The sequence below is a fragment of the Aphelocoma coerulescens genome, chromosome 2 (genome assembly GCF_041296385.1).
Source record: "Aphelocoma coerulescens isolate FSJ_1873_10779 chromosome 2, UR_Acoe_1.0, whole genome shotgun sequence".
Classification (NCBI taxonomy): Eukaryota; Metazoa; Chordata; class Aves; order Passeriformes; family Corvidae; genus Aphelocoma; species Aphelocoma coerulescens.
In genome coordinates this window covers 158965612-158985317 of record NC_091015.1, presented here as the reverse complement: position 1 = coordinate 158985317, position 19706 = coordinate 158965612, and the positions used below count along the sequence as shown (strand labels likewise).

General features: G+C 41.4%; 1 protein-coding gene across 7 annotated transcripts in view; it reads left to right on the top strand.

Annotated features, from left to right (window-relative positions):
* The window catches only part of CYRIB (CYFIP related Rac1 interactor B), a 96850-nt gene that overhangs the window by 14814 nt on the left and 62330 nt on the right, over positions 1-19706 (top strand). For 2 of the 7 annotated variants that reach the window (XM_069005490.1, XM_069005482.1), the window contains exon 1: positions 6187-6334. The exons of 1 other annotated variant lie outside the window; for it this stretch is intronic. The gene's annotated coding sequence lies outside the window, so the exon portion shown is untranslated. Of the gene's footprint in view, positions 1-6186; positions 6335-7573; positions 7687-16995; positions 17073-19706 lie in introns of those variants that run through there. 4 more of the 7 variants (XM_069005488.1, XM_069005487.1, XM_069005486.1 and 1 more) reach the window with 3 other exon arrangements.

The following is a 19706-nucleotide window of genomic DNA, read 5'->3' as shown; positions in this document are numbered from 1 at the left end:
TTTCAGATGGGACCAAATGGTCAGGTTCTTTCAAACTGAGCTAGTGGTGCAAGGGCAAAACAGTGGCAACAGTGACACTGCAGTCCTGTGAGGTGCTGAGCACCCTCAGCTTGTGGTTGTGTCACTGGAGCTCAAGGAACACATCCTATGGGATGCAGCCTGAGATGCTGTCCTTGCTCATGTCTTGCTCTGCAATGCCTAACACTGTTATTTTGTGAAGTCCATATTTACTCACTGAATTTTGAAATTGTCCCCTGAGACTGATACTCTGCAGAGCCCTTCCCTGAGGTGCTTTAATTAAGTTACCTATTTCCCCAACAGAAGATTGCAACTTCCCCTGTGATATGAAGAGGAAACTAAGAACAGCTGTAGCAAAGGAAACAGCTGAGGCAAAGTGAAATGGTCTCTTGACAATGTCCCTTGGTAACACCTAGACACAGCCCAAAAATCACTTATGAGCCAAATGCTCTTCTGAGGGCTTCTAATTACAATTGAATTAAGCGCTTTGGGGAAAAAGAAAAAAAAAACACCCACCAATAAACAAAAACCCTGCAATGATTACATCATGACAAAGGATGTGATCAAAGTAAAATACCAGTCTCATGCTCCTGAGGTAGGCAGAAATCTCAATGAAATCAATGAATATTTGTTTCCATAAGGGCAGTACAACTGTGTTTGGCCAAAAACACCCAAATCAAACCAAAACAAAAAATTGTGTTCTCTTCCAAAAAGTAATGAGACAGTCTAGCCCTCCTGGACATTGTCTTCGCTGTTCTCTGAAACATTGATTCTGTCCATTAACTGGAAGTACTATTGTGCTGCTGATTGATCTGAAACATTTTGTGGGGAAGAGAAAAAAAAAAAAGTTTGTGAGAAAGTTCCAGTTCAGATATATGTTTTATTTCCTCCTGTGGTCCTGGTGGTTTACTGTGTTTGATAAACTGGCTTGACTGGAGTTAATGGGAGATCGAGTGAAACTCTGCTACTCTACATCACCTGATTTGAAGCCTCCTCTGACTTGGTGAAGCTCTTACTTAAAGGCTGCTACTCAGAATGAATAAATACAGTGACATTTAGGAGCTTTGCTGGAGAAAGGCGCCTCTCATACGAGCAAAGGTGATGGCCCAGCACGTGCTGAGGTGATCATTTTCCACTACACTGAGCACACCTCTGCAGAAGAATAGGTGCAGCTGGGGCTTTTCCTCCACTGACTTCCATAAATTCAGAAGCACAGGCTGTGGCTGTGACCTCCTAAACTTGGTAATACTGGATTATCTCAGTTGCTTAGCAGGTCTCTTCCCTTGCCTTTTTGCTACCAGCATAGGTTCACCACTGCAAATACTCAAAGTACTTGTCAGTGCAACGGTGCCCATGTGGTGATCACTGAAGAAATTCTGTATTTCACAAACTTTTATAAGCAGCTTAAAGATCTCAGAGTCTAATACTGTATTCTGCTCTATTCTGTAGCAGGTCTACTACTCTAATTTATCTTTCTGTTTTCCAGTAGAGATAAAACATGATTAAAATAGCTGTAGTTCCTCTTTCCACCTTCCTTCTATGCTTACTGGTCTGTAATCTTCTAATGCAGGCTTAACACCTGACATTTTATCTTTTTTCTTCCTTTTTCTTCCCTGCCTCATATAGGTGAGCTGTATTTTTGAGGCAAGGCAGCAAAATGTGAAAAAAAGAGTTTTATTTTGTAAAATCTCCATTATTCTTGATCACAGTCCAACTGACATGGCACTGAACCCTCCTGTGTTATTTGACTTAAAGAAGTGTTCATTAATTGAGAGCATGCTGTGTGTTTTAGCTGAGGCTCCCACATGAAGAGGCCACGCTGATCATTTGTAGGGAAGAACTGCATCACCAGATGAGCAAACTCGGAAATAATCTTGGACTTTGTGATGGCAGAAGAGGAGATGACTGATGTAATTAGTCACGTGAAGTGACTGGGGCATAGCATGAGGAGATGACAGGATTTCACCAGGTCTGTCAGGGTAAAAAGATTGAACTCCAGAAGCATCTCGGTTTTCCCACTTGCCACCTAAATATCAAAATGACCTTATTTTGGTGTGGGGGGAAGGAATTCTGAGATTATGAGTGCCTGTCTCCATGCAAGTATAAAACATTGTAACTGTTTGGCGTGACAGTATCTGGAAGCACTTCAGGGATCCTTATGAGCATCCAGTGATTTGACCTTGGCTTTTTGTTTTGTCTGTGCTTCTGGAAATTTATGTAGATCCTTCATATTCTGTTACAACTGTTTATATTCTGAAGAGCGACATTCATATCAGAGGATTTGTACTATCTAAATGAAAGCCCTGAAGGACTCTGTGGTATAAATATGACTGCCTCTGCACTCCCTCATCTACTATCCTGGCACTTGAGAATGTGGGGAAATCTGGGCAGGGGAGGGCAAAGCTTGACATTAGTTTTATCTGAACTGAAAGGTGCTATGAACCACAGCAGTGTAACAAGGGAGCCCTGCAAAGCTGCCTTACTTCCATTCTTGACATTTTCCATAAGAAATTTCATGTCTTTAACCATTTTTAAAAAGAATAATCTTTGGCCATAAGATGTTTATGTTCTGTTTTCATCCATGAAAACAACAACAGAAGAGCTATTGCCATCCTCTCCCCCAGAAGAAACAAGGCTGCTGTCAGTGGTCAGGGGCTCTATTGTCCCTGCTGAGTAACATGGCACAGGGTGACGGTCGCTTCTTTTTCCCTTTGGACTCTCTCCCCATGGCTACCATTAGGTTGAAAAGCAGCCCAAGTATCCTTTGCTCCTGTGGCTTTATTTATCCACTTGGCCATCCAAATATAAAATAAAGTCATCTTTTGTCACTGGTATATACACACATATGTGCAATACATATACATCTAATAGTACATTTGGAGCTTATTAATCTTTTCTTGATGAAAATGCTCTGGCCTATTTTCTTTCCTGTCAGATATATGTACCTAGCACCAACACTCCTACTAACAAAACAATCCTCAGGCATTTAGCAGCATAGGAACAGTTACGTCCTGTTACCACTCTTTTATTCTATGATACTAATTGACAAATATAAGCTTTAATTCTGTTTTACTGCTGTTGTTTTGAGGGCTTGTTTTTTGGGGGGAGTTACAATATTCATTGCAGTGATAGCCTGGTAAAATAATTTTGCATTCAGAAGAAGCAATTAAGAAATTAAAAGTGAAGGCAGAACTAATAGAAAATTGCTGAGTTTTTTAGTCATGCAGCATTTTCCACAGTGTTTAATAATTTTTTATGCTTCAATTATTATGTGGGATGTGGATGTCTTAGTGTGCAGCTGCTGTTAAAGCATCAGTGATGCTCAGGGTCTGGGCATTCTTGTACTTCTGAAAGATGTGAGATCCGAATCAAAGGTGTCTTACAATTTTGGAGAACCCTAAAGAGTATATACTATTATAAATCTGCTTATGGTTTCAGTAGGAAATTTTCTTTGTCTAACCCCACCCTGCCAAGCCCCGAGTGCTTTATAATGTAATGTTATGAGCAACAAAAACTTTCATCCTTGAGGCTGGCTGTGTGTAGTTCTTTGGCTCTGTGAGGCACGACAAAGTTCTATAGTATGACATGTGAGACCCCCAGTTTCTATTAAGCCCAAATGGTAATGAGTCCAACACAGAGCACAATTCTGTTTCCCTTGAATTCCATTCAGTGGGACCTTGATCACCTCCTGGCTGGCACACAACGTTTTAAAGCTCTGTGGACTTTAGAGAAGATGAGGATGTCATAGTGACCTGCCTCATCTCAGGAAGGAGTGTGCATCGATTCATACCTCAAAATTTGTATCCACTGCAAAAAAATCCTTTCTGTGGCAGAAGTGAAAAGCCGTGTCAAGCATTTGTTCAGCCACTTACACAAATCACACACAGGCAGAACTGGAACTTCTGTCACTCAGCTGAAGGTGCTTCTGTGAAAATCTTTTTTCATATCTTCTTGGACATTATCTCTGTTTGCTCCAGTTTGTACAAACCTCTCAGAGCCTCCAGACCTTTTCCTTGCTTAGGTGAAGACAGTGGGCAGGCATGTGGTGCAACAGCCCTGGTCTTGCCTGACTGCTACCCAAGGACCAAAACTCAAGTGTGGTGATTTCCTTTGAGTTCACCAAACAGGTTTTGCAACTGAACTATACTCACAAATGGCTTCCTTCATATCCCAGGATACTCTTTTAGCTAGAGTACTTTAAAGTTATTATAGTCAATCCATATATCTTGGATCCTAACAAGCTAAATACAAACTAAGTTTATCAGATTAAGTCAACATATATGTAGGTATGAAAATAAAAAGAGAAATCTATTGACATATAAATAAATCTCTGAGCTGTTTTCCATTTTTGTGCTTTCTCAGTGGGCTTGCGGGTAGCTGGTATTCACTAATATTTGGCAGTTATCAAACTGCTATTAGGCTTCTGAAGAGAAACTAGTAGAAGTGGTTAGACTTTGAGGTGGTTGGTTTGTCTCTTTCAGATTGAGAAATACCCTTTGATTACAGCTCTAGTGATAATGTTTTACTATTAGAGGATGCAAGTTTTGTCCTGGCAGTATCCCTATGCTATTGCCTGGCTGCCCCACTCAGTCTCTGAACCCCTCCCAGCGCAGCCTCACTGAACATGCTGTAAACTTCCCTTGGTGTCAGAATAGCTCAGTATGAGGGCCAGGTGAGACTTCATGGCAAAATTTAGAAAAGCATTGTCTAGATTCCAGGTTACTTTCAGGAAAAAACCTAAAACCAAGGCAAAAAAAACCCCAAAAAAACGGGCAGAATTTAATTTTTTTTCTTTCTCAGTAAAGTCTATGTGGATTTTTACTAAAGCAGCAAGCCCTAAACTAAGGTATTTGTGCAATCCCTCTGCTTTGGGGAATTTATCCACAGCAGGAGAAGCAGTTCAGGATGTGCATTGTCCCTCTGTGAAGGTACCAAAATATAGGGTGTGATATGGAATCTGAAACCTTCATAAATCACAGAATATGTTGTTTTGGAAGGGACCCACAAGAACATTGGGTCCAAATCCTAGCCCTGCACAGAAAGCACATAATTAAGCCCATCAAATATTCTTAAAATATGTTTTTGTGTTTAGAGTAATTTAGAATCATTCATGCTGGAGAAAACCTTCCAGATCATTGTGCCCATCCATAAATCTGTAGCAAAGTCACCACTAAACCACATCCCCAAGTGCCACATCTATATCTTTTAAATACCTCCAGTGATGGTGATTCCACCACTTTTATGGGTAGCCTGTTCCAACGCTTGACAACCCTTTCTATGAGGAATTTTTTTCCTGCTGTCCAATCTAAACCTTCCCTGGCGCAATTTGAGGCCATTTCCTCTTGTCCTGTCATTTGTTACTCGGGAGAAGAGACCGACCCCCACATGGCTCCAGCCTCCTGTCAGAGAGCTGTAGAGAGCAATAAGGTCTCCCTGAGGCTCCTTTTTTCCAGGGTAAATAACCCCACAACTCCATGTGGGGGTTTTTTTGTGTTTTTTTAAACACATTTTGCATGTCTTTTGCGTTTTCACGGAGATGGAGGTGGAAAGCATTCCAGGATCAGCCTGAGCGCAATGGTACAAGGCTCTGGCAGTGCTCACTGAGGGATACAACTTTCCACATTTTTCTTATTACTTTTTTAAAATTTATTTTTGCTTTGATCTTACAACACGATCCACCTGGGAAGACATTTCTGCACTGCTTTCAGCCAGCAGCCCTGCTTTTCCCAGAGAAGGAGCACCCCATCTCCCTTCCCAACCTGGCTTTGCCAACTGCAGACACTTAAACCCCCGAGCCAGGCCTTAAAAATGTTCCAGAAGCACACAACTGGCTTAATCAATAACGTTGTTGGAGTGACGTTAACGAGCAGCTCGTGGGGGGCTGCGGGAAGACGGCGGCCCCTTTAAGGGGCTTGCCCCACTCGGCGCCTCACCCGCCCGCCTCTCTTTCGCTCCCCCGCCCCTGCCCGAGACACTCGGAGTCGAAGCAGGTGCATGCGCAGTGCGGTGGCGGCTGGGCGCGCTTGCGCAGTCACCTGCTGCTGGCCGCCCCCCCCGGTACATCCGGGTCAGCGCACGCCCGCCCGCACGGCCGGTGCCCGCGGTGCTGTGCGGCCGCTCTCCCCCCCCCCCCCCGCTCCCCCCGCCCCGCGCGCGCTCCCGCCGCCCGCGCGCGCTCCCGGCGCGCTCCCGCCACCAGCGCGCGCTGCTCCGTCGCTGCTCCGGCCGAGCGGGGGAGGCGGCGGCTCCGGCTCCGCTCCCGATCGCGGTCCCGCTCCGGATCCCGGTCCCGCATCGCCGTGCGCGGGGCGGCTCGGTGAGTGCCAGCGGCGCGGAGGGCGGGAGGGGCCGGGCGGGGCGCTCTCCGCTGCATCCCCCGTGTTACCTCGGCGCCTGCGGCGCGACCCCCGCCCCGTTCCCGCGGGGCCCCCGTTCCCCGCCCGGCTCCAGCTGTTGCTCTCCCCGCTCCCCCAGCGCTTCGCAACTTCTCCCGTCCCGCCGCCGCTTCCCCTCGCACGGCGAGGAGGGGCCCCGGGGCGCGGGGGAAGCGGCGACCGCTGCTCCCTCGCCGGGGGAACCACGCGGGTCACCAGGGACTGGCTGCCCTGCCCTGGGCTTCCCCGGCGCTCCGGCGGCTCCTTCTCCCTGTCGCGGGCACAGGCTCTGGTTGGCACCCGGTGCCAGTGCGGGCGGCTCCCCTGGGATGCAGGTAGTGCCGCGGGATGGAGTGACAGTGTTAAGGGATAACGGGAGCAGCGGGAGGAGGAGACCTCTTGAAGGGGCATCTGCAGTCTTTCGGAGTGTGGCTGAACATGCAGCGGGTTAAGCGGAATACAGGGATCGTAGCATATTTGTCATGGTTAGGGTGTATCCTGCAGGTTTGTGTGCGCCGCTGTGATTCTGGGACTGTAATTCCAGGTGGGGTGAAGGTGAATTTGGAGTCTGTAACAGGAGAGTGTTGTTTCTAACCTATTCATTATGTAGCTGATAAAGTAAAATTTTAATTGCGTTATAATTTTCTCCCGTATAATTCGAGAATAAGGATGCCTGCAACTTAATTTTGTTCTGTTACTTTTTAATCTGGTGTCATATCTCACTTGGTCGTAAAATATAAGAAGTTTCTTCACAGAAACATTTCAGATACCAAAGAAATCAAGAGACTGTGTGTTACGAAGGTTTTTGAAATTTTTTTTCTTTATCTGTTCCATAGCATCAGCATCCTGGATCCAAATGTCAGCAATAGTGTGACAGCTGTCATACTACTGTGTTAGTGGAGTCTTACTAACATTTAAATCTGTCATTCTGAGTTTCTGGTAACATAGTATGGAAATACAAGTGTACATTAGCTTGAATGTTAATCCTTAAACCAGTAAAACATTTTCTAGATTGATCTGATAATCTGGAGTCTTCCTTATTACTGTTTCTAATGGTAAAAATTGCAAAGTCTCTTTTGCTCAAATTCTCTCCCCTCTCATTGGAAGAATCTTCTTTCTTTGCGCTCTGACTACGTGGACTTTAAATACAGCTATTAGTTAATGAACATTTTCTGTTGTAGGTTGTAGCAGATACAGGTGTTGGACAGCAAACAGCCTGAGATTACTGTCGTCAAGGTTGGAACATGGATCCAAACTTAAAAGGTTCTCCCAACAAATACCTTTGTTCAGCAAGGTGTGTTTTGCAGAATGTATCTTTGGTTCTGTGTGGCAAGCTTAACAGCAAAATCCTAAACCACATGAATAAGATACTGCTGTTACATGAAGTTGGATTGTTTCTTGCCTGGCATACAGAGAGTATTCTATTGTTGAAACAGAAGCTTTGAGTAGGAGAGAAGATAGCTTTTTATCCCAGTCAGACTGTCAGATTTGTTACTGCATACATTAGCTGTCTGAGAGCAGGGGCTGTGGAAAGAAGTGATCCCAGGATCCGTTTTAAAATATCCCTGTCAAGAAGTACCACGGTTGTATGAAAGTAAGGAATGAATTTGATCCCATCTGTTATACAACTTCCATTTGTCATCAGGTGCTCTAGATTTTCTTCCTTGTTTGCAGTTTAGCTGGGGCCACCTGAGGGGACAGATTAAAGAAGAGATTGTCTTCTGAAAGTCTCTGCCTCTTCCTGTGAAACTTTCCCTGCATTGGCTGTGGAAACCTGGTGTCAGCCAGTTCTCTTCTTGCACACAAAACTGTCCTGTCCCTTTTTCTGAGTTTTGTGTGAGTCTTGATCTCTTAATAAAAAGAAGAAATGAGTCAATTTTTATTGTGTCTATCAGTAGTTATATGTATTTGCAAAATAATTAATTGTTAAATTAATTGAATGCAATAGTTTAAAGACACTTACGTGGGGACCTTAAGGTATCTGTCACCAGATCTCTAACAGCGCTCACTAAACACTTGGAATTAATACTGTAAAGAGACAGAAGGGTGGGGAATATTTGTATTGCAAACTACTGAATTATTGAGTAATACAGTAACAGAAATTGTCTCTGCCATTTGGAAAAGCATATGTAGGGGCCACTTTGGATTTCTGCAGCTGCTTTGGCATGGTAAACATAAATGCAGATTTTTTTTCCTCTCACTGTGTATTTTGGAGAATACAGACACACAAACAGCCTGCAGTCCCCTTTTTCTTGTGCCTGCCTGCCAGCTGGGGGCATAGATGGAACCAACACATATCTTGATGTAATGGAGACAGGCAAAATTAAAGCTTGTGTGCAAGGAGTTGGATTTGTTTCTTCAGCAGGTTTGTGTGTGGCTGTTGTAGTTCATTTGGTTGGTGGTTTCTAGGAAATGATGGCGCTAGTGTAAGTCAAAGTTGTCACCTTTGCCTGTCCTTCCTAAAGGCTTGTTCTCTTTAATTATACCAAGAGTTTCTGTAGTTGATGTTGATGGGCATGAGTTGAGAATGACTCCTGTTCATTAAGGTAATGTTAACTACCCTGAAGTATATTACAAATCAATTTTATGAGACGCGTTCATTGTAAAAATATTTGAAAATGTATCTTCAAAGCTGAAATATTTTGAGTGTTGTCAAATTGCATCTCATGGATTATCAGCTGTCAAGCAAATGTGCTACAGGCAAGGCATGCAGCTCATGTGAATATATGTGCTGAATCCACACAAGGCTTGAATGTCAGTGCCAGCTCCTGTGCTTAGAACCAGGATGCAGAGAGTCACCCTGGTAGTCATTTTGGTCCAACTGAATCCCTCCAGCCTCTCAACATGGCTTCAGAGGCAATTGAGAGTGCGGGGACTGGGGATATGAAGGCAACTGTGCTTGGATTGGAAAGAGTTAAGCTCTGGGGACCCTGAGGCATTGGCACTGCTTACTAGCCATGGCACCTGAAATACATGCATCAGTTAGGCAGGGTAAGAATTATTTCAAATAATTTTCCAGCTGTAAATGTTGGCCACTTGTATGTACCATTTGATGTCTTTTCTACTCCCATTCATTTGCGTATATCAAGAGCACTTTTAAATAAATGGATGGTCCTCTTGCATACCTCTTAAGTTTTCCTTTATTATTAATCTATGGCCATATAAACTTTACTTAGGAGTATCAGTATTTTCTTCCTTGGGATCATGGAAAATTTAGCACCTCTACCCAATGCTGAGAAATCTTCATTTCTCTTCATGTGTATGGAGACAGGGACTTACTTGATTGCCTTTAATTTCAGGATCTTGTATAAAATCACCTCAGTTTCCCCCCATCTGTGATTCAAGAATTTTCTCTCGAGTGCCACAAGTTGGCTGCTGCAGCTGGCAGAGTATTTCCGTCTAAAATTTGCTGAGAGTAATAGGCTCTTACATAGGCGCTGTTTTACGTTTGCAGTTCCAGTGCTTACTGGGGATATGTGTATTGCAATCATGTAAACAGCAGAGCTTAACAGAAACCAGTAACAAACAATGAGCAGTTTTAGAATTGACTAGGTAAAGCTGGAAGTGTTTTTAGTTGCAGCATTTTCTCCTGTGTTCCCCATCCCCTGTGGTTTTAATTGCATTCTGCTTTTTAGAAATGGCATTTTGTTCTCTCTGTCACGTGAAAGCCTGATGTAGAGAGAATACCTTCACTGTGGAAACAGTGGAACTAGTTACAGGCAGAACATAATTGAAAGGTACGGGGAAAATAGTGAGTTCTTTGGCCTTTCACTCATGATCATTTGAATTTCAGGATAGTTGTAAGACAGTCATGGTTGTGAGGTAAGGGCTGACCCTGTCCTTCTCAGTCTGTTTGTGTGGGTAATGAATTCAGATCTATTGTTACAATCTTTGTTGTCTTGTTATTCTGCCCTTTTCATTTACTGTTGCTGTTGAATACAGTGGTATTGATGAAATGTTTAGTAATTTATTTCTGGTGAACTCTGATGATGTTAATGCTGTTCATGAAATTGATTTGTAAAAGGATTTTTAGTACCAGACTTATTATCTTTGAGTGTTCTTTAGCATTGCTTTTTCAGCGCCTAGAAGAAGAATTTTTATGTTTCTAGTACCTAGACAAGTATTGACTAATTTGTGTGTCTTGGGAAAGGCTGTTGTTTGCCTTATTTGCACTAACCTGAAGTTCTGATGCTGCATTTAGGGAATGGTATATGACTGACCAAACCTGCCATTTTTTTTCTACTGCATGAAATCATTGGGGGACTGTAGGAAAAATTGGGGACCAAATATCTCTGAAACAAAGAGATTGTACATAAGTACAATATTCAAGTGTTTAAAACTAGTTTTCTCTAATGATGTTTGTATGGGAGGATATATTTTTATTCAATTACTCCCATTCAGTGAAAGTGCTCTATGGTTTGTGGTCTTGATTACTAAGTGCTGGACTGTTTCTCTGGCTTGTATCTACAGCTACAGCACTTGGGATTCCCAGGTGGTCCCTGTGCAAACAGTGTGACTGGGTCTGGGACAGCTTAGCTTGTGAGATTTGAGTGTGTTCAATTTGGTGTGGCTGTAGCTACAAAAATAGCTTGCCTTGCAAAACAGGCCTTCTGTCTGCCACCCACACCAAAACCTAAAGCTTGATCCTGTAGGCAGTTAATACGTTTTATCTGGGAGGCTGATTCCATCAGCAAATGCTTTACCTGAAATTGGTGTCCACCAGGCAAAAAAAAAAATCTTATATTTTTATATAAGATTAGGACAGCAGAACACTGTCCTAGATATATTTTTAAAAGCACTTTTTACTTCAGACTACAGGGCTTAAATGTTCCCCAGTAGCGGAAGGCTGTTCTGTGAGCAAATTCTGTTTAACTGGTGTAGTTCAAAAGACTCTTAAATTCAGCCATGAGGCAATTCTGATTCTCCTTCAGTACTAGATGATTAAATTAAATGGAGTGTTAGCATGAGTAACTTTTTCTGGTGTACTACACAAGGTAATAGATGAGTTCCTAGGAGCCCTAGTTGTAAATTAGGTGACTGGAAAGCCCCGTTTCTGTGTCTAGTGGCTGTAGCAGTTGAATAACTTCAAAAGTTAGATCTAATTGCGTATTCTTCCAGTCAGGTGTGGCACTGGATGATGGCTCGTTCTCCTTTTTATTATAGCAGTCTTGAGGGTAACATCCTCATGGAATGCCTTTTTGTGTTGCACAACAAAGGTGTTTGTTTCAGTCTCTGATGTACAAATCAGTTTGACCCTCTCCTGAATAAAAAAAATGAGAATAAAAAAAAAAAAAAAAAAAACAAACAAAAAAAACCTCAAAAGACCAGACAGTTTTCTGATTCTAGCACTGTCATTTTGGAAAAAAAAAAAAAAGCTGTGAGAATTTATAAGAAATACATTCATAGCAGGGTTGGTGTTTTTTTTTTGTTTTGGCGGTTTTGTTGTTGTTTTTTTTTTTTTAACAAAACCTTCCTGTTTAGTGTCCTTGAAAGTGAAAATTCTCAAGCAAAGTGCATTCTGGGCATGAAAAGCCAGTTCATTTCTTGTTGTATTTGCACCTTTTATGTGCTGAGACATACGGTTACTTGAAACTGTTCCCTTCAAAGGTGGAAGTGAAATATGTAACCACTAGACTTCATGAAGCTTCATCTCAAAGATAAAATTGCTGACCTTTTATATAAATGAAGATCATACAGACAAGAGAGAGCATTGTGTAAGGATTGCTTATGGAAGCAGTTAATTGATTCGGAGTTTAGATTTCCTGCTCCTGTGTAGAAGCTCTGTGTGGGGAGATGTGGATTTGTCAGCTGAACAGGCAATTGAATTGTAAGGATGGTTTTGAATCTTTTGCTATGGCTGCTTTGCTTGTTCCCATGTAAAACTGACTAAAGTCATGTTCTTTTAAGCACTAAAATAGTAAATGCTTTACCTGTTCTTACCTTTGCATCTCGGAGTTCAGAGCTGAATTAGTTTCTTAGCAGGAGTAACAGAATAGCATAATCTAGTTGGTATCTCCAGCCTTGAAGTTTGGAGAGCAATCCTGCAAGAACTTTCCATAGCCTAACAAAGCCCAAGTTGTTTTCTTATCTCTTCTGAAGTTTCCGGTTTTAGCAGTGTTCGAAGCTGTTATGGGGAAACTCTCCATTATTCTGTGACTCTGGCTTCTTAATAAACATGGGGTAGAATTGTGTCCCACTGGGAAACTCACTGTAGGTGTGACTGGCAGTAGAGTCTAGTAAATGGCAGTGTAAGAGACTATTAATTAAGATCTAATATTTTGAGTGTGACATAATATTGATGTTAATATTGTGTCAGGTTTTCAAAGGAATTTCAGTCAAATGACTTCAGTAACTGCCAAAAGTGAAGCTTGGGAACAGATGTTGTAATGGGAGTCTTAAAATTTGACAGCTCTTCAAATAACTTTAGTGTGTCTCAGCTTTAGAGCAGAGTGTTTTTGCAGGGCTGATGCCTCTTGCTTTGCTTCTCTCCCTGTCCCTAGTCCAGAATGGGCCTCAGTTTGACCCCATTACAGTCCTATGAAAACTCATGCTCTAATAAACATGTATCCAGGCAGGCAGCATGGAAGAAGAAATAGGTTTGGATGGAGAGGATGGCTGAGGTGAGGAGAGATGACAATTAATTAGGAGAAGGAGCAGCTCGCTTTGAGTTGAAAGAAGGGAAGAATATTAATTAGAATCTGGGACTGAGTTAGGCCCAGGTTGATGATAAACTATCAGAGAGGTTGGGTTGTGAGCTCTTTGGCTGTGTGGAAAGTGTTGGTCAGTACTGAGGAAGTGTGTAGGAGTGATGCTGCCTCTCACCCAGCATCTTAGGGACATCATGGAAAATGAGGACTCACTGGACAAAGAAAATACGTAAAAGAGAGCTGATGGGCAGGGAACAGTGGACAGGAGGAGTATTTTGTAAAGAAATAGGTCTGTTGGACAAGGAAGTTGTGATGGTAAAAGCAGAGTTAGAAAATCTGTAAGGAAGGGACTAAAGTGAAATGAAACATTTTGTCCATTGCCATTAGTAGCCAACATGTCTTCACTACTTTAGCTTAATATGTATCTCTGAGTGGTAAAAATTGATGTTGTGAGCAAATGGTTCTGATTCTGGTTGTGTGCTATGTAACCAAGAGGATGAATTGTCTGGACTCATTTCCTGGTTAAGAGTTTATACCACTAGGCTACAAAGCAGTGCTCAAAAGTCCAGAAATTGCAGAAAGCAAGCAGCCATGAATGAATACATAACTGGAGACCATTTCTTCCATTAGTGCCTTGCTTCATCCCCCCCAGGTGTCTGGTGCTAGTTTAGTCAACATAGTGCTCAACAGTATGTCTTCATTGCTTTAGACTTTAGTACCATGCTCTTGCTAGATTGCTCCAGAGATACAGGTAATTTCCTCATGGATAGTCTGGTACTGCTTTCTGTAAAGTTATTTATTATCAGAATGGTCCAGTGAGATGAGGAAGTAGTTTGCTTCCTATTTTACACGAGGAGCAAAGGCACAGAGAAGTTCAGTTAGTTTTGCATGGTTAGAAATGACTGTAGCCTGACTCTTTTTAGACTGGTTTACATATTGCAGTCACATCTCCATAGAACTTGCTACTTTTCTCTTGTTCTGATTCCTTTCTAATAATGAATTCTTACTTCACACTTGTTTCTTGTTTTTGTAGTCTCTTTGGGCATATAGCTGCCCTAATCGAATCGGAGAACCCGGCAGTGCTCCGGGTCTTGCGGGTTGTTGCAGCAGCGGCACATGGCCATTCAAAAGGCAAAGTTGTTTCTACTTTCTTCTTTTGTAACTATGTAGCTTGCTCAGAGAAATGAGGAAGTGTTAATTCCGGCATTGTGTGACTCTGGAGAACTTGTACTCTGGTGTAGTAGCTCCTTTAAACATTTGATATTGATGCGTTCCTTCTCTGTGCAATATTCACACAGCTTTAGGGCCAAACAGGCACATGTTGTGAAAAGACACCTACTTGGTGTTTAGATGTTATGGAGGAGTTGAAGTGGTGCTGCAGCCTTATTAACAGAATTGTGGGCAATGAATTCCTTTCTCTGCTTTATGATGAAGGAAGGAGGAATGGGCTGGTTTTTATTTTTCAGGTGGGAGTCTCACAATCATCCACACTGCTCTGCTTATCTGTTTAATCTGACACTTCTGTCCTGCTGTCACCACTGGACCTGTAAGCTCTTTCTGTTTTGTAGACCCTTGTGGCTCTTGAGTTTCTCTGTTGAAATGAAATTGTATCAACCAATATAAGAAGTATAAACCTGTTGTTTCTTCTGTCAGTAGGAGGAATGGTAAAAAACCTTTTGCTACCCTCTTGGCTTTTTGGTGGTTTGTGTGTGTGAGTTTTTAATTTTTTTTCATTTTTATTTTGAATCATGCTCATCACTCAGTTTTTCTTGGAAACTTCCTTTTTAAGAGAAATACTATGAATTAAGGTTATTCTGGTTAGAAAACTATATAGTTTAAAACAAAACAAAACAAAACCAAAAAAAAAGAAAAAGTGTTTATTCCTGGGTAAAGAAAAGACCAGTAGCCTCTATGGGTGGAGCTGTGGTATTTTGCCTTTTCTTACCAGACCTGCTGTATTGGCTTATGTTCAGTTAATATTTGGCTGATCAGCTTTGCAGCTTGGAGGACTAGAAACACTTCTGCTATAGAATAAATTTGGTGGAAACTTACTTTCTCTTGAAACTGTGGCATTCATTGGTAGCAAATGTCTCTTCAGTCTTAAGGCAGAGATCTTTCTTCCCTGTCAGAGAAGGAAATGATCATGGAAGTGCTTTTGATCTCAAGAGTCAGTCTGGGTTTCTCAGAAGCACAGCTGGCTTCTGATGTGATACTGGGAATGTGACAAACATTGGTGTTCAAACCTGAGGTACTTTCATGTGGAAAAGGACACATAAACAAAATCTTTAAACAGTTAGAACCTCAGGTGCTGTATCTGGCCTTACATAGGCTTTTTGTGTATTTAGTTGTGTGATGTCAGCTCTGCCCACCTTTACCTCTGTGGGTGGATTTATTCAATTTGAGTCTCTTCAGTTCAAGTAAGAATTGTAGTGACACTTCATAAAAGAACATGAACTACAACATGCTGAAGCACAGCTACGTGTGGGTGAGTCAGGAGAGAGCTGGAGTAGCAGCACTAAAAAGAAAAGGAAGTACAGTCATGATAAAACTTATTTTAAAAGGGGAAAAAAGCGACCAACCCAACCAAAAAAAAAAAAAAAGGCAAATCAAAAGCCATCTGTCTCCAGAGGATGGGACATAATAAAGTGCTATAGTTTGTATCTTGGTTACTCTCTGTGTGTATAGATTTTTGTGTGTGTATAAATCTGTAGCACCACACGTACACCCATGTGCTTGGTGTGCCTGTACACTGTGCAGGTAGTCAGCTGGATTGTGTCTCAAGACACTACTCAAGCAGGACAGTTGTATCCAAAGCAAATTCTACATCTGAGCTGATGTAGAATCCACGTATACTTTCAGGAAACTAATATTTTAATTGCTGGCCAAAATACCTCAGTGATTTTTAAGCCCCTATTTTGGTATATGAATGATACAGGCTTTGCTTATGCTCGTGTTCCATCTGTTGGGGGCAGGTCCTCCCTGCCAGGGCACAGGCATGCACACACTGCCTCATCAGGGCACTGTGTGTTGCTGACAGTTGTCAGGAAATAAAAAATGCTATGTACAATAAAGTTCAATTTCTTACAATTGTTGGATTTACAACACTGCCAGAATGATTCAGTACTGCATAATTTTGTGTTTTTGATGTATATGCAATAGCTTCAGTAAAGGAACTAAAAATCACTTACTGAGATCCAGTAATTTGTGTTTAGCTTCCACAGTTACATAGCTTTTACTTCCTAAGAGAACATGTCATATTTGGTTTTAGTATTTTAGAATGTTAAAAAAAAAGTTGAAAGTCAGACTCTCTTTAAAATGAAAAGCACAATTGTTGTGCTTAGAATTGGTCTATTTCCTGGTTCTGAATAAGTGTTTGAGAAAAAAAGAAAGCCCAACAAAAAAACCAACTAAATGTATTTACTTGGTAAAGTGTTGTTCTCTGCAAAAGGATTGGTGTTTTGTTTTTGTCATGTGTTGTAAACAAGCAAAAATTTCATTTCACAGTTCAAGATATTTCTTAAAAAATTAATCATAAGAAAGATAAGCTATTTTATGTTGGTATTTCAGTGTATCTGTTTTCAAGGACAATGTTCAATCTTATGCTGCAACTTTTTGGAAGTCTAGAGACAGAAAAAAATTGAAGACAATGAGTGAAAGCTGTGTTAGATATGTCTGAGCAGTCATCATAGTCCTCTATAAATACCCTAATTCTTTGAAGTGCTTGTGCTTATGTGTAGTTTTTTGCTTGATTTAAAGCTGGTTTATTTAAGGTATTCTTTTTACCCCTTGCCTTAGGCAGTCCCAGAGTATGAATTTCTGCACTTCATCTGCTGCCCTTCACTGAAGGAGGGCACCTTGTAAAAGTATTTTCTCTCTTATCAGGTGGTTATTTTGTGTAACATCATCTCTCCCTTACTGCTGTCAGCTGTGCTCTGCTTTGTAAATTGCTGAGGCTGCTGTTACAGGACTGGCCCGTAGCGGAAATGTGGAGGCTGTGTCCTGCCTGCAGTGCTGTAATAGAAGTAGCTGGAAGGTGGGGTTCATGCTCTTGTTTTACATCTGCTCAGATAGTTTCACTCTCACTGCTCTGTCCTTCCTTATCATCTTTTATTTAGCACTTGTGTAAAAAGCTCTTCTTGCTTGTCCTTCAGGAAATATCTGACATAGATAGCATTCTTTGTGTTTTCTTTTGCTCTTACTAGCCATACTTTTCTCTGCTTTATGCTTCTGCCTGAATGCTCCTAAACCAGAAAGTTTAGAGTAACTAAAAGGAGCTACTGGTAGAGTTTGAGTAGTACAGTACATCTGGTTGTTATCCTACTGCTTCTTTCATTTAGCATTATTAATACTTGTAATCATCTCTGCAAAGTTGAGGCTAGAACTGCCTGAAAAGGAAGTTGTTTGAATTTTGTCTTTGAACTTTCCTTTTTTTTCATAGAATCATAGAATTATTTGGGTTGGAAGGGACCTTAGAGATCACCTAGTGGCAGGCCCCCTTCTCCTGATGGAGGAGGTTCAGGGGTTCTGGAGGCATGCTCCCTGTAGCCTGTTTATCAGTTTTGAATGCAGGACCAGTCAGGCCAGGAGTTGAGAGAGGTTTGCTTTGAACTGTGCTTTGGAATTAGGGAAGGCTTGTTGAATAGGACATGGCTTCCTTTCTTTCTTTTTTCTTTCTTCCTTTATGCTGTTTCTCAGGATTTCTCAGTAATTGTAATTGGGGCAGACTGTAGTAGTCTGGTTTGCATATCTGACAAATACTCCTTTTGGATCTGAGTAAAGTTTACTGTGCAGAAGCAAACTTCTCTTCTTTGTGAGGAGCCGTGAGACACTACTCTTTTCCAAAACAGTGATTCCAGGGGGGGAAAAAAAAAATCATCTTTTGCAGTGAAACTGATCTTCAAGGTCAGTACTTCAAACTTTCCTAGTATCATTTGAGAAGAACTAAATTCAGCATCTACTGCCTGAGATTTTACAATAGAATACATTTATGCATTTCTTAGTTATATGGGAGTAATTCTGAAAATCTGGCTTGGCTTTTGTGGTTTTTCTTGGACAAGTTTGAAAAAGGTAATATTCTTTTCTTAGACAGGTGGGGTCAATATCCTCCCCCCTCCAAATTTTGTATGTTGCTTGTGAAAAGAAGCCTTTAGGGGAAGTTTGTCTCTGACACAGTAGCTGTGTCCTCAACCCGGAAACTTAGTGATTAGTTCCTCCTTTGCCTACAGCACCTTGCCTATAGTGCCAAGTAGTTGACTCTCTGTACCTTACAAAATGAGACTGATTTAATCTTTAAATACAAATAGTATGGTCATGGTTTTTAAACATGCTGCATTGTTGTTTTAATAGCTAGCTAGACTTCAAAGAAATTATTTTGGAAAACACTTGTGAAAGGTACAGCTCCAGAACTACCCCATCTTAATGAAACTTGCACCTCTTACTATTGACTTACATGTATTTTATCTAAACCTGTGTTTATGGAAAACTGCAGCACGTATAAAGATTGAAACAGTAATATTAGTACCTTTGACTTACCGAGAGTAGAAAGGATGGAAGTGTATTATCTAGTCTATTTGCCTGCTAATAGGGGATCAGTTCTATCTGCTTATCATGTTTATAAGAAAATGATTGTTTTTGCGTTTGTCTCATGGCCCAGCTTCTGACTCACTGGAAGGTTTGGATAGAAATGCATCTTCTGTTGCATAATACTTGCAAACATACTATTTATAATACATCAATGTAAAATATATTGATATTAATATTGGTATTAAACACGCGATATGAAATACTCTGGGCTATGCTCTAGTCCCAATTGCTTAATTATTCTGGTCATACAGGTGTGCAGGGTAGGTGATTTGAAAAGGTCCATCTGTTCCAGTGTGATGAAACGAACTATAATTGTATATTGCATAAACAAAAGTAGTCATCTAAAGCTTGGACTTACTTGATTTAACAGTTCTGCTTGCCCCAGCCTGTGTACTGGTTGGGCCACACAAAACAGGCTTGTGAAACTGGTCCAGACTTCAAACAAACAGCTTGTGGGCTTGTAGTAGCTTTAACCAGTGAACTTACCCATGTTGGCCCAGTGGTGTTGCTGTTGGTAGAAGAGAGGAAGTAAGGCAAGAACTGTTTCATCTCTGGCAGTCATGGCTTAAAATATTTAAAGTGCTAGAGAGACCAAAGGAAATAAATACAGATCTTAATTTTATACTTTTGAACCTGCTGTGTAGAAAGGCTTTGTCTTATAGCTAGCTGAACTTTCTGTTTTCTGCCATGTGATGGTGGTTGGGTTTGGGTATTTTTTTATATGCAGTAAATAGAGTAATTTGTATTCCAAATGAGGAATTTGTCTGCATTATTCACTCATAAATGCTAACACCTTTTATTTATCTTGGAAATCCTTTGACGAAGTTGTCTGGCTGTGAAGAGCATCAGGTTTTGCTTCTGACAAGAAAAAAGGTGTGCAGTTCTCTTGTCTGACACAGCAGAAGATGAGCCAAAGAATTGAACTGTGGCCTTTGGCAGTTCTGTATCTTCCCCTGAATGCAAGGCTTTTCTGTTAAAGGGTGGGTTTTTTTGCTTCTACCATGGTTTGTTAGCATTCTAAAAGGAGACCTAAGGATGTGACTCAACCTTGCAGAAGGAAGGAAATATGAAATGTAGGCTGCTC